Source organism: Chlorocebus sabaeus, chromosome 11 (genome assembly GCF_047675955.1).
Source record: "Chlorocebus sabaeus isolate Y175 chromosome 11, mChlSab1.0.hap1, whole genome shotgun sequence".
Taxonomy (NCBI): Eukaryota; Metazoa; Chordata; class Mammalia; order Primates; family Cercopithecidae; genus Chlorocebus; species Chlorocebus sabaeus.
This window is the reverse complement of record NC_132914.1, coordinates 115,756,631-115,771,648: the sequence shown is the minus strand read 5'-3', so window position 1 is coordinate 115,771,648 and position 15,018 is coordinate 115,756,631.

Genomic DNA, 15,018 nt, shown 5'->3' with positions numbered 1-15,018 from the left:
CAGGCCTAGGGATCCCCAGAAATTAAATCCAGAACAGCGTTTGAATGTGCAGGCGACTACATATTGGAGAAGAAGGTCTGCAGCTTCTATCAGTTCCTCAAAGAAATCTGTGTCTTGGAAAAGATTAAAAACCACTGAGAGTGGTGTTGGCCACATCAGAGGGCTTTGGGGAATGAGACAGAAGTTGGCAGAAGCCACATCGCAAAGGACCTTACAAGCCACGCTGAGGAGCTTGGCATCTACCCGAAATGATTGCAGGAATCCCTTCTGGTTCTCTTTTCCAACTGCATCTGGGCAAGCCAAGAGAACAAGTACCAGAATATTCAGGGACAGGGCAAAGAGAGAATAATTGAACCACTAATGTGCTTATTCATCCAACAGACACTTGTTGAGCACCTACTATGTGCCAGTACCTGAAACTGAGGGCTACAGATATTATGATTAAACAGACAGTAAATAAAACAAATGGACAGAGGGGTGTGTGTCTGTAGGTCTCTGTGTGTCTGTGTGTGTCTGTGTGTCTCTGTATCTGTGTATGTCTGTGTGCATGTGTCTATGAGTCCTTCTGTGTGTATCTGTGTCTGTGTGTCTCTGTATGTTTCTGCCTGTGTTTGTCCCTGTGTGTGTCTCTGTGTGTCTGTGTATGTATATGCGTATGTGTCTGCATATGTATATGTGTGTGTCGTATGTGTATGTTTGTAAGTTGTATATGTATGTATACATGTGTATCTGTGTGTGTGGCTGTATATAGATACATGTGAGATACACACACATCTGTGCGTGTGTCTCTGTTTCTGTGTATGTTTTATGTCTGTATGTGTATCTTTCTGTGTGTGTCTGTATCTGCGTGTCTGTGTGTGCCTGTGTATATGTGTCCCTCTCTATGTGTCTGTATGTTTCTGTCTGTAGGTGTATCTGCGTGTCTGTATGTCAGTGTATGTATTTGTATCTATGTATGCCTGTGTCTATGTGTACACGTGTCTGTGTGTGTCTCTGTATGTCTGTATCTGTGTGTGTTTGTGTATGTATATACATGTGTGTCTGTGTGTGTGTCTGTATCTGTGTGTGTTTGTGTATGTATATACATGAGTGTCTGTGTGTGTCTGTGTATGTATATACATGTGTGTCTGTGTGTGTCTCTGTATGTCTGTATCTGTGTGTGTTTGTGTATGTATATACATGTGTGTCTGTCTGTATCTGTGTGTTTGTGTATGTATATACATGTGTGTCTGTGTGTGTCTCTGTATCTGTGTGTGTTTATGTATGTGTATATACATGTGTGTCTGTGTGTCTCTGTATCTGTGTGTTTGTGTATGTATATACATGTGTGTCTGTGTATGTGTCTGTCTGTATCTGTGTATGTTTGTGTATGTATATACATGTATGTCTGTGTCTGTGTGTGTCTCTGTATCTGTGTGTGTTTGTGTATGTATATACGTGTGTGTCTGTGTGTGTCTCTGTATGTCTGTATCTGTGTGTGTTTGTGTATGTATATACATGTGTGTCTGTGTATGTGTCTGTATCTGTGTGTGTTTGTGTATGTATATACATGTGTGTGTGTGTCTGTATCTGTGTGTGTTTGTGTATGTATATACATGTGTGTGTGTGTCTGTATCTGTGTGTGTTTGTGTATGTATATACATGTGTGTCTGTGTGTGTGTCTCTGTATCTGTGTGTTTGTGTATGTATATACATGTGTGTCTGTGTATGTGTCTGTCTGTATCTGTGTGTGTTTGTGTATGTATATCCATATGTGTCTGTGTCTGTGTGTGTCTCTGTATCTATGTGTGTTTGTGTATGTATATACATGTGTGTCTGTGTGTGTCTCTGTATGTCTGTATCTGTGTTTGTGTGTATATATATATATGTGTGTCTGTATCTGTGTGTGTTTGTGTATGTATATACATGTGTGTCTGTGTCTGTGTGTGTTTCTGTATCTGTGTGTGTTTATGTATGTATATATATGTGTGTGTCTGTGTGTCTCTGTATCTGTGTGTGTTTGTGTATGTATATACATGTGTGTCTGTGTATGTGTCTGTCTGTATCTGTGTATGTTTATGTATATACATGTGTGTCTGTGTGTGTGTCTGTATCTGTGTGTGTTTGTGTATGTATATACATGTGTGTCTGTGTGTGTGTGTCTCTGTATCTGTGTTTGTGTATGTATATACATGTGTGTCTGTGTATGTGTCTGTCTGTATCTGTGTGTGTTTATGTATATACATGTATGTCTGTGTGTGTCTGTATCTGTGTGTGTTTGTGTATGTATATACATGTGTGTCTGTGTCTGTGTGTGTCTCTGTATCTGTGTGTGTTTGTGTATGTATATACATGTGTGTCTGTGTCTGTGTGTGTGTCTGTATGTATGCATGTATATTTGTGCATGTGTTGGCCCCCAGAGCAGCTGTGGGTCTGGGAGCTCCACCACAGCCCAATTGTGATCCTGAGATCTTCACAGGATCACACACTTCACAACTAGGAAGAGCTGACAGTAAAGCTGCAAGGCAAAGAAGGAAGATCCCAGGGAGCAAAGGTCTGAGAACCAAGAAGGCACCTTCCTACAATAGCAGAACTGGCTTCACAGGGAATGACTGTCCCAGGTCTTCTCCAGGGACTCCTGTATCCACTCTTGTTGTGCTGGTGCCAATGTTGCACTGCCAAGACAGAAAACCTTACTGAAAATGAATTTCTGGGATTTCTCCATTCCTGGCTAGAAAACCTACATCATCACCCAAAATCCATCACTGCAGAAATTCAGAGTTCTTTGTACATCTACTTACTGCAAGCTGAAGGGGCTTTGGCTATTAAGTTTCTTTCCCCAGTAAAAAGCCACAGGACACTTTGCCTCTATTTGAAAGCTACAAATTTGAAGCTGCACAGCATCTACAGATGGCAGAAGGGAGGGGTTAGCAGCCAAGGGCTTTGGAGTCAGAATGTATGAGTGGGAACCAGTGGACAATGTGTGCCTAGGTTTCCTCATCTGTCAAATGGGAATCATGACAGCACCTACCTCCTAGAGTTGTGGTTTGAATTAAATGACTGAATGTGTAGAAGGGCTTGCAATCGTGACTGCCACATAGTAAGCACTAAATAAATGTCTTCTGTTATTATCATTCATGAAAAATGGTTTCCTCATACTCACTTGAATCTGTACATTGCTAGAAGAGAGAGAGAAAATAGGAGGCAAGAAAATAAGATGTTACATATCTACCCATTAATGATACCAGGCAAGAGAAGAGCAAATCCATTTTCATGACATGTTAATATAAATATTTTATCATATTAGAACTAGCTTGAGCTATATCTTTTTCTCCAGTATGAGGCATTTCTTTTTCCTTTCTAAGTTAATTATGCCATGTTTCACTTACAAGAAAAGAAGGAAGGGAAGAAGGAAAAGAGAAGCTTCACAGAAATACATAATCACAAATGGGCCCTTGTATCTTCTGTGCAGTGTCTTCTAGATTCCTCAGCATTTGCTTTTTCTGGCTGCATGCAAATAGCCCTGTGAAACAGACATTCTCAACCCCATTTCACAGACAAGGAGTCTGAGGCTGGTGAGGTTAAACAACTTGCCCCCAGTTCCCAGATCATGCCCCACCTCCTCTGAGTCCCCATTGAGAAGCACTGTGTCCTCCTCTCACTGCCTCTCAAAATTCTTCATTTATTCATCAACAAGCAGTACTCAGAGTCCTGCCTGATGCTCGGCCCTGTGGTGGGTGCTGCAGATACAGAAATGAATAAGCTACTGCGGTTTCATTGAGGCAGATCACAGTCTAGTTAGAGGAGGTTTTGTTTTGGTTTTGGTTTTTTCCAAGACAAGGTCTTACTCTATCACCCAGGATGGAGTGCAGTGGTGTGATCTCCACTCACTACAACTTCCACCTCCCGGGTTCAAGTGATTCTCCCACCTCAGCCTCCTGAGTAGCTGGGACTACAGGCGTGCGCCACCACACCCAGCTAATTTTTGTATTTTCAGCAGAGACCAGGTTTCACCATGTTCGTCAGGCTGGTCTCAAACTCCTGACCTCAAGTGATCCACCCGCCTTGGCCTCCCAAAGTGCTGGGATTACAGTCACGAGCCACCGCAACCAAATTAGAGGAGGTATTTTAACAGGGCTTTCTCCTAGAGTGATCTTCTGGGACATAAAGAATCCAACGCTTATGGGGTCACACCATCCTGGGATCAAGTCTCAACTCCTCCACATATTGCTGTGTGATATTAAGCACCCGAATGACCTCCCTGAGGGCCAACTCCACAGTATCAAATGATGATGATAACAACACCTACTTCATAGGGTTGCTGTGAGTCTTACATAAAAACAATTCCTGCAAAACAGCCTGTTCCGGGAGAGACTCCTTCTGAGAGGCCAACCTGATAGATTTTTCTCCCTGATGGATCTGAATATCTTGAAAGGAGATTTAGATAATTGGCAAAGATTTGAGGGTTGAGTGAGTAGAAAGTACATAGAAAAGGAAGCCAAGGGAAAAACAAGGCAATTATTAACATCAGAGAGAACAAAAGGTTTTGTAGGAGGGAAAAGTCATATGAGTTGACTGCAACATTCGTAGCAAACATCATTTACCGTTAGAGTAATGTAAACACTGAATATTGATCCAACAGAAATTACGACAGAACTGTAGCTGTGGCTGGGGCGGGGGAGGTCTTATCTATAGGCAGGAACAGTTGGAGGCAGAGAAGGGAGAGCTAATTTCGCACTTTTCATAGTGAGAAGCCAATAGATCATGTCTAGGATAGAGTAATCAGGAAATCTCAAAAAAAGCAGGCTATCTAGAGAAGTGTAGGTAAATAAAACAACCCATCAAGAAGGCAAAAGTGGTTGTTTTTAAGGAGAGGAAAGGGAGATAGGGGCTGAGAAATTGCTATTGCATGCAACATGCTTTGTAGAACTATTTGAATCTAAACTACGATTTCTCAACTTCAGCACCATTGAGATTTGGGACCACGTAATTCTGGGTTGCATGGCGCTGTCCTGGACCCCGTAGGATGCTGGCCTCCGCCCACCAGATGCTGAGAGCAACCCTTCCCACTCCTCAGCTGTGACAAGCAAAAATGTCCCCACGCATTGCCCTCCTCCAACTCAGTTGAGAACCACTGGTCTAAACTGTCTGTATAATTTTAATTTTAAAAATACCTTTACAGAGTACTTAGTGCAGTGACTGGTGTATGGTTAGTGCTTAATAAATGGTAGCAAGGATTATTATTTCCCTGACCTTGCTGGGGATGCCTTCTCAATCCATCAATAGATATTTTCTGCATCACCACAGGAGACATGACAAGCCCCAGTGATCTCCTAATCCGTCATATTTGAAGACAATTCCACTACTGTTATTACTATTAATAAAGATAACCATAACAGCATACCATTTCTGGGCCTGACACAGTGGGGTTCACCCAGGAGGGTGAGTGCATTAACATCTGGCAATATTTTGTTGCCAGGCTCTTTTTCATGACTGGTGTTAATTTTGTCTTCATAACAGCCCTGAGGTTATCCTGCCTATTTCTTTTTTTTTTTTTAGACGGAGTCTCTGTCACCCAGCTGGAGTACAGTGGTGCGATCTTGGCTCACTGCAAACTCTGCCTCCCAGATTCAAGCAATTGTCTCTGCCCCAGCCTCCCAAGTAGCTGGGATTACAGGCCCCTGCCACCACACTTGGCCAATTTTTGTATTTTTTAGTAGATGTGGGGTTTCACCATGTTGGTCAGGCTGGTCTTGAACTCCTGACCTCAGGTGATCCACCCACCTTGGCCTCCCAAAGTACTGGGAATACAGTCATGAGCCACCATGCCTGGCCCTGCCTATTTTATTTCAAGGCTATTCTCCACCTATGCTGTGCAACCTTAGGCAGGTCACTTCACCTCTCTTAGCTTCATATTTCCCAAGTGAAATAGATCAACCCTGGATACCTCACATGATAGGAAGATATTTTGAGGCCAAATAAGACAGCATCTTTGAATGGGGCGCTTATTCTTCAAAGAAACAGCACATTACCAATGCCCATTCTCGAAGTAGGGAGTCCTGTTTTGTTTTTCACCCTGAATAGATGGTGGGATTCTAGTCCCTGGGGAACCCAACTGAATGAGGGTCTGGGAGGCAGGTAGGAACATCTGTAAAAGGAGATAAGGTTATCACCATCTCCAATGACTGGAAGCTCATTAAGGAGGATAGTTGGAGAGATGCTATCTCCACCCTGAAATATCAACAAGTTTATCTCTGGCAGTGGCTCAGCCTGGTCAGGGGAGCAAAGGCAACAGGGCGATCAATTGCAACCCATCCTCCTGTCCAGGGATGCTGGGAGACGCCACCAGTCCACACGTGTACCAGGTCAGATGTGGATGGGCAGTCCAGCTCCACGGGGAAATTAGGTCAGTTGTAAGTTTAAACTCTTTCAGGGTAGAATTTGTATCCAATCTAGTAAATGGCAGAGGCAAGAGACAGAATAAGAGGGCCCAATTCTAGCACCTTCTGGCTATGTGAGCCTAGGAAAATCACTGCACTTCTCAGAATGTGTTTCCTGTTCAGTAAAAATAAAGGGTATTCCCACCTGATCCACCTTCTTGGGGCTGCTTGAAGGTTTTCCAAAGGGCACTATGTATTTTACATAATCCTGCTGATATAAGACAAATCCAGATGGTACCTGAATGGAAATTTTTATTCTGACAGCTATGCACTGATTTCATGTGCATCAGAAAATTTATATATATAGTTATCATATTACCCTGTTGCCTTCATCTGCTCTATTTTACTTCACATCATATATCACCACTTGATACTGTATACGTTTATTAATTCATTGTGTGTCTCTCCTTACTCTGTGATCAGAGGTTTTCTCTTTTGGTGCACCGAAGTACTCCCAGTACCTAAAACGGTGTCAGGTACATACCACGTACTCAATAAATATTTGTTGAAAGAATATCAAACCATGAGTTCACTGATAATATTGCTTAGGATTGGCTCACATTTTTTGGTTTTCAGTTTTGGCTTTTAAGAGGGCAGATTTTAAAAGACAGTAAAGGTGGCATGCAAAAGCCTAAAATTCAGGGAGCTACAAGACACTAGGTGTGAAAAGGCTGAAACCACTGTATAGCACGGCCAGAGTGTTGCAAGTTATTGGCAGCAGAAATAGCAGTGGGTCTGAGGGCCAGAGTGATGCAGGGCAAGTCTTGAATCCCCAGATCTCTCATCTATAAAACAAAGGAGTCCCGGCCAGGCACAGTGGCCCACGCCTATAATCCCAGCACTTTGGGAGACCAAGGTGGGCAGATCACTTAAGGTCAGGAGTTCAAGACCAGCCTGGCCAACATGGTGAAATCCCTTCTCTACTAAAAATACAAAAATTAGCCAGGCATGGTGGCTGGTGCCTGTAATCCCAGCTACATGGGAGGCTGAGGCAGGAGAATTGCTTGAACCTGGAAGGCAGAGGTTGTAGTGAGCCAAGATCATGCCACTGGACTCCAGCCTGGGTGAGAGAGATTCCGTCTCATAAATAAATACATATTAAAAAAATAAAGGAGTCTGTATTGGCCCTGCCCATTTGCCAGGTCTCATGGGAAAACCAAGTGAGTTAACCCAGTGGAACTGTTGTATAAACCTTTAAGAGCTACAGACATAGTAGTGGAATTCTATTATTATATAAACACTCAACAGGCCACCCAACCTGATCTGAGCAAGAACCTCAATTCATTTGCATATTGAGGCTTCCCACGGGCGTCCACATGGGCTCTGGGGTCAGCCAGACCTGGGTTCAAGTCCCGAAGCTGCCACTGTTACCTGCATGATATGAGCAGTCTCTGAACCTTCATTCAACCAACGTTTTCTTCCTTTGTGTCTGTAAAACAGGGATCGTACAGCTGCCCTGCAAAATGGCTAGTCTATAAACAGCAAGAGTAGGTCTCAGCTGCCTGCCACAATCTATGATCCCCGTTGTACAAATGGGGAAAGTTAGGCATGAGGAGGTTGGACTATGATCAGACGGCTAGTAAGAGGTGGAGAGTTGCCTCACACTCAGGCAGACTGACTACTGAGCTCCACGGTCATCTACACTAGGCCACACTATTTTCTTTAAAAAAATATATAAAAGGATCTGGATACTTATGTGATATGGTTTGACTCTGTGTCCCTACCCAAATCTCATCTTGAATTGTAATCCCCATGTGTCGAGGGAGATAGGTAATTAGATCACGGGGGCGGTTTCCCCCATGCTGTTCTCATGATACTGAGGGAATTCTCAGGAGAGATGATGGTGATATAAGCATCTGGCATTTCCCCTGTGCTCACTCTCTCTCCTGCTGCCTTGTGAAGAAGATGCCTGCTTCTCCTTCTGCCATGATTGTGAGTTTCCTGAGGCCTCCCAGCCATGTGGAGCCCTGAATCAATTCAGCCTCTTTCCTTTATAAATTACCCAGTCGCAGGTATTTCTTTATAGCAGTGTGAAAATGGATGAAAAAACTATGACTAACATCTTCATTCAGCCATTGAATAAACAAACATTCACAAGCCAGACCCCAGACTAGTCACTGGGGTCACAGATGTGAGTAAGTTAAACAAGTGCCCTGCTCTCATAGTGTCGGGAAGACAAGAGTATTAGAGAGTAGAAATGCTACCAAGAATGAATGACTTTGGGGGCTCTTTCTGATGGGCTGGTCAGAGAAGACCTCACTAAAGATAAGACATAAGTGACCAGAAGCGACCAATACTGGGGAAGGTTTAGGGAAGGGAATTCCAGGAAGATCGAGCAGCTAGTGCCAAGATGCATGCAGGGAACAGGCATAGCATATCCAAAGGAGAGAAAGCGAGCCAGTGTGGCTGAGGCATGTTGAAGGGGAGAGAGGTTCAAGAAAAACCAGGAATGGCAGGCAAAGGCCAGAGCATACAGGGTTATTTTTGGCAGAGTGAAGAGTTTGGGGCTAGTCCTAAGGGCAATAGGAAGCCTTTACAGGCTTAAGCAACTAAGTCACACAATTTTATTTAAGATCACTCCGGGCCAGGTACAATAGCTCACACCTGTAATCTCAGCTACTCAGGAGGCTGATGTGGGAGGATCACTCGAGCCCCGGAGTTCAAGGTTACAGTGACCTGTGATTGCACCACTGCACCTTAGCCTGGGTGAAAGAGCAAGGCCCTGTCTTAAAAAAAAAAAATCACTCTGAAAGCTACACATAAAGTAAAGGGGGAAAAGACATTAGGGAAAAGACTCTTGCAGTTGCCCATGCAAGAAATGACAGTAGAAATAAAGGCCTACGTCCATCAACAGACACGTCTCCAGCAGCCTTATTCATAACAGCCACAAAGTAGAAACAATCCCCATGCCCATCAACATAAAATATATTTAAAAATTGCAGTCCATTCATACAGCGGAATGCTACACAGCAATGAAAGAGGAAAAGCTACTGCTATCCCCAAGAACGTGAATCAATCTCCCAGGCATAATGTGGAGAAGCCAGACACAAAACAGTGCATTCTATTTGATTCCATTTATAGAAAGTTCTAAATGGGCAAAATGAATCCATGGTGATGGATGCTGAGGAGTGGTTACCCTTGGGGTGATACTGACTGACAGAAGACACAAGACAGCCTGCTGTGGTCTAAGAAATGCTCTATCTCTTGATCTATGTGGCAGTCCGGTGAGTGTGTTCATATGTGAAACTCATCCAGCTTGGCTTCATGGTTGTGTTACACCTAATTTTCAATGGAGAAAAACATTCCAAAAGGAAAAAAAAAAATGGTGATAGAATGGGCCGGGTTAGCAGCAGTGGAAACAGAGAAAAGGGAATGAACTCAACAGGTCTGAGTTCTGGTTCCTGTCTGAACAGCTTGGAAGAGAAATTGGCCTCCTGGCACCACTGACAGCTCTGTCCCATAATTTATGAGCAGTGTGCGCCCTCTCATAGCCAAGGCTATCACCACAAACCAGGGCTGACCCTGAGGAAGACGCAGCTCCGAGAGACAGGAGTTTCCGAGAGTAAAGGAAATCACTGGCAAGAGTTCCAGATGGTGAGGTCTAGACAGTGAGGTCCAGCTTCCTCACCCCAGCCACCTTAGCCAGCTGCACCGGGAAGCCCTGGGCCTCAGCTGTGGGCAGGGTGTGGGTGGAGAGGGTATAAGGAGGAGCTCTACTCCTTCCACTTCATCCCAGGGAGCTGCCAGGAGCACTGCTTAGTTTAAAGCTTTTTTTTTTTTTTTTTTTGAGACTGAGTCTCCCTTTGTCACCCAGGCTGGAGTGCCACAGCACAATCTTGGCTCACTGCAACCTCCACCTCCTGGGTTCAAGTGATTCTCATGCCTCAGCCTCCTGAGTAGCTGGGATTACAGGCGCCCACCATCAGGTCCAGTTAATTTTTTTTTTTTTTTTTTTTTTTTTTTTTGAGACGGAGTTTCATTCTTGTTGCCCAGGCTGGAGTGCAATGGTGCGGTCCGGCTCACCGCAACCTCCGCCTCCTGGGTTCAAGCAGTTCTCCTGCCTCAGCCTCCCGAATAGCTGGGATGGCAGGCATGTGCCACCATGCCCGGCTAATTTTTGTATTTTTAGTAGAGATAGGGTTACTCCACATTGGCCAGGCTGGTCTCAAACTCCTGACCTCAGGTAATCCACCTGCCTCGGCCTCCCAAAGTGCTGGGATTACAGGCATGAGCCACTGCGCACAGCCTAATTTTTGTATTTTTAGTAGAAACCGGGTTTCACCACATTTGCCAGGCTGGTCTCAAACTCCTGGCCTCAGGTGATCCACCCACCTCAGCCTTCCAAAGTGCTGGGATTACAGGCGTGAGCCACCGCGTCCTGTCTGGTTTAAAACTTCTGATCTCCATTAACTGAAGTGCCTTGTCAGAACTGGAAAAACTGGGGCAGCCACTAACTCAAGTCTTTCTGCCTATTTTTAGATCACACACCCTGCACTGAGTTCCAGCTCACATCAAAACTGCGGGCTAGAGCCCTCCTGCTCAGGGAAGCCTCAGAAAGGGTCTGCTTGGCCAATGGAAGATGGAGCTCGGAGATGCTTTGTGCTCTTGCAGTGAGATGAATGTCTTCAAAGTATCTCTTTAGAAAAACAAAACATAAAGCACTCCCACCCTGATCACACAATGCATTCCTATTCCCTTCGAAATTTTAGGCAGTTTTTTTAAAGCACCAAGAAGAAAAATAAATTATATATATATCTCCACCCATGAAAATGGGGTCCCTTCTCAATCGCTTTTTTCTTACCTCGTAAGTCTTGACTCTTTCACTATCATTTAATAACCTCCAAGCATATCCATGTTATTAGCTCCATAAGAAATAATAATCAGTAAAGCTACTATTCATGCACTACACATTGTTCTAAGTACTTCTTGTGTTTTTGTTCATTTCATCCCTACCTCAGCCTTATAAGTTTCATTATGGTCATCTCCATCTTACATATGGGGAAACTGAGGCTTGCATGGGGTTTGCCTAAAGTCAGGTTTACCTGACATCTAGGTCTGCCCTCACTCAACACACTTGACCCTTCGGTGATGGCGCTGTGGTGTCTAGAATCCACAGGCCGCTTGTCATGTATCCAGACTGATTCCACGATTTTCCATTTGTTGTACAGACATGTTGAAGAACATCCTTGTGAACAGATAGCTGGGAATCATCATAAGTATTTCCTTAGGACAAAAGCATGGTTGTGGAATGGCTGGGTGAAAAGGTCAGCCCTTTGCCAAATTAATAGCCCTCCAGAAAGGCTGTGCTGTTTATTCTTCCACTAGCATGCAGAAATTGTCACGACTTGCCTGCTTTTTAAAACCTCATCCAGGAGTGACTCCCCATCCTCCCTCTGTCGTTCCTCCCTTTGAACATACCTGATGCGTTATTTGGAGATGCCAACCTAGGAGAATGGGCGCAGATTATTTATCCTCGCTACTAGACCTCAACCTCACTCATCTTTACATCCCTCAGAGTCCCAGGGGTAAGGCCAGGTATCTGTATTGGGAAGAGGCCATCTCCTTAAAGGAGAGATTCTCACCTCCCAGCCTTTGCTGGATCACTTGTGTTTCACTCTCACTCTTATCCCCACAGCTTCAGCTTTGACACCATCCTACCACCACCCCCTTCAAGAAGCCTTCCCTGGTCCCCCAGACAGGCCTGGATGCCTCCCCAGCGCCTCCACAGCCCCATCTTTACTCCGACATCACACTGACCACGTTACATTGTACTGTATTTCATCAAATCTAAGCCACTATCATTATTGTGTGTAACCCTAAAAAAGACTGACACGTGCTTTTCTTTTTTAAAGATAGCATTATTGACGTGTAGGGTACAATTCAATGTGTTTTAGTATATTCACAGAGCTGAGCAACCATCACCACCTTCAATGTTAGAACATTTTCATCAACTCTAAAAGGAATCTTGTACCTACTGCTATCACCTATCACCTCCCACCCCTCCTGTACCCCTGACACCCAGCTGTAAGCAACCACTAATCTATTTTCTGTCTCTACAGATTTCCCTATACTGGGTCTTCACATGAATGAAGCTATATGATATGTGGACCAATATGGCTGACTTCTTTCTCTTGGTTTGGGGCCATAAAATATAATCCCAAAGACCACAATCTCGAATGTTGAAATCTGGACAAATGAAAATCCCTAAAGCCTAAAATCCCAAAAATCTTAATCCCCAAATACCAAAATCTTGAAAATATAATTCTGCAAAAAAAAATTTAAATTTCTCTAAAAGACATTTGTTGACATTTGTAAAGGGGATTTATTTGAGAAACACATAAAAACATGACAGAACACTTGATAGGCCACACAACACAATAAAATAAGCAATAATACCATATGTATTTTTGCAGACATCAACACTCAAGTATAGTAATGACAGTCACACCTGTATAAATGTTATGAGCAGCTATTTCTTTATATAACTTGTGGTCATCTGAAATACCATGATGGGCAACCTAAGTCTATTGATGAGACCGATCAAAAACAGCAGAAGGAATGCCTGTCCCAGCTCTCAGAAGAGAGAGATCAATTCACCTTTCGTGTTTGTTCTCACCAGATCCTCAGCCAATTGGATGGTGTCCACCATCATTGAGGGCAGATCATCCCCCTCAGTCCACTCAGACTCACACATTAATCTTTTCTGGAAACACCGTCACTAACACATCCAAAATAACACTTGGCCGGATTAAGTTGGACCAATTAAGTCCACCCTTGTCAACTTGGCACCCATACACAACTTGGGAACCATACGCATCACCTTAAAACATACTTAATTAAAAAAAAAAGAAAAAGACAATAACAAGATAATAGTTCTGCCTAACATGATGCAACTAACATGATACAGCTGTCCTGTATGCAACCAAAAATGCACTAATTGCAATTTTGGGGGATTTTAGACTTTAGAGATTTTTATCTTTAGAAATTTTGATCTTGAAGGATTTCAGCATTCGAGGTACGGTGTTTGGGATTGTGTTTTTCAGGGTTATGATCAGCACTTTCACTTAGCATAACATTTTCAAGGTTTATCCATGTTGTAGCATGTATGCATACTTCATGACCTTTTATGGTCAAATAATATTCTGCTGTATGGATAGATCCTACTTTGTTTATCCATTCATCAGTTGATGGATACTTGGGTTGTTTTCACATGTTTTGCTATTGTTATGAACATTCGTGTACATGTGTTTTATGCAGACATATGTCTTTAAGTCTCTTGGGTATACCTAGGAGTCACAATGCTTTCTTATCACTTAGAATTTTTGTTTGTATTATTTAAAAAGCACTTTTAGAGTTATTTAGACATCAATTTTAATTAAATGCCGTATCACTCTGCACATACTTTTTTTTGAGAAAAGGAAATACAAGTAAAATACATTAAGATATTCCAAAAATGTCTTCAGTACAAAGTCTGTATCTTCCAAATCATTTTTAGAATAATGCTTGCCAATGTCCATGTTTTCCTACAAGATATTCTCCACTGTGCCATTGAGAATATTAAAAAGGCTGGGTGTGGTGGCTCATGCCTATAACGTCGCACTTTGGGAGGCCAAGGAGATAGGATCGCTTGAGGCCAGAAGTTCCAGACCAGCCTGGGCAACATAGGGAGACTCTGTTTCTACAAAAAAAAAAAAAAATTAAAATTAGCCAGGCATGGTAGCATGTGCACATAGTCCTAGCTACTCAGGAGGCTGAGACGGGAGGACCGCATGAGCCCAGAAGATTGGGGCTGCAGTAAGCTATGATTGTTCCACTGCACTCCAGCCTGGGCAACCGAGCAAGACTATCTCAAAAAAACATACAAAAAAACAAAAAAAAAGCACTTGAAGATACAAGAATTCCTGTTTTTTTTTTTTTTTTTTTTTTTTTTTTTTTGTGAGATAGAGACACTTTGTTGCCCAGGCTAGAGTGCATTGGCGCGATCTCAGCTCACTGCAACCTCCAACTCCCAGATTCAAGTGATACTCGTGCCTCAGCCTCCCAAGTAGTTAGGATTACAGGCGCCTGCAATCACACCAGGCTAATTTTTGTATTTTTAGTAGAGTTGAGTTTTCACCATGTTGGCCAGGCTGGTCTCGAACTCCTCACCTCAAGTGATCTGCTTGCCTCGGCAGATCCCAAAGTGCTGGGATTACAGGCGTGAGCCACCATACCCAGCCACAAGAATTCTTAAAAGATAGCTTCACTGTTATCTCCCAGAAAGACCAACCTCATCCTGACCACTACTAGCCTACAGTGATCTTACAACACCTTCAAATGCAAAATGTATCCCAATTTCAAAGAGGTTAATAAGTGAAAAAAAAATGTACATTGTAGAATTCATGAAGTGTGATCCATCATTTCCTGTCTACTTGTTCATATCCCATGCAAGAAATCACAACTGCTTTGAGAACTGGGACCAGCCTTGTCCCATATTGTGTTCATTCATGCATTTAATCAACAAAAATGAGTGAAGCACCTATACCACACATAATATATTTTTAATAAAAATATATCAAATGAATGAATGAATAAATGTATGAATGAATGTTCATCTACT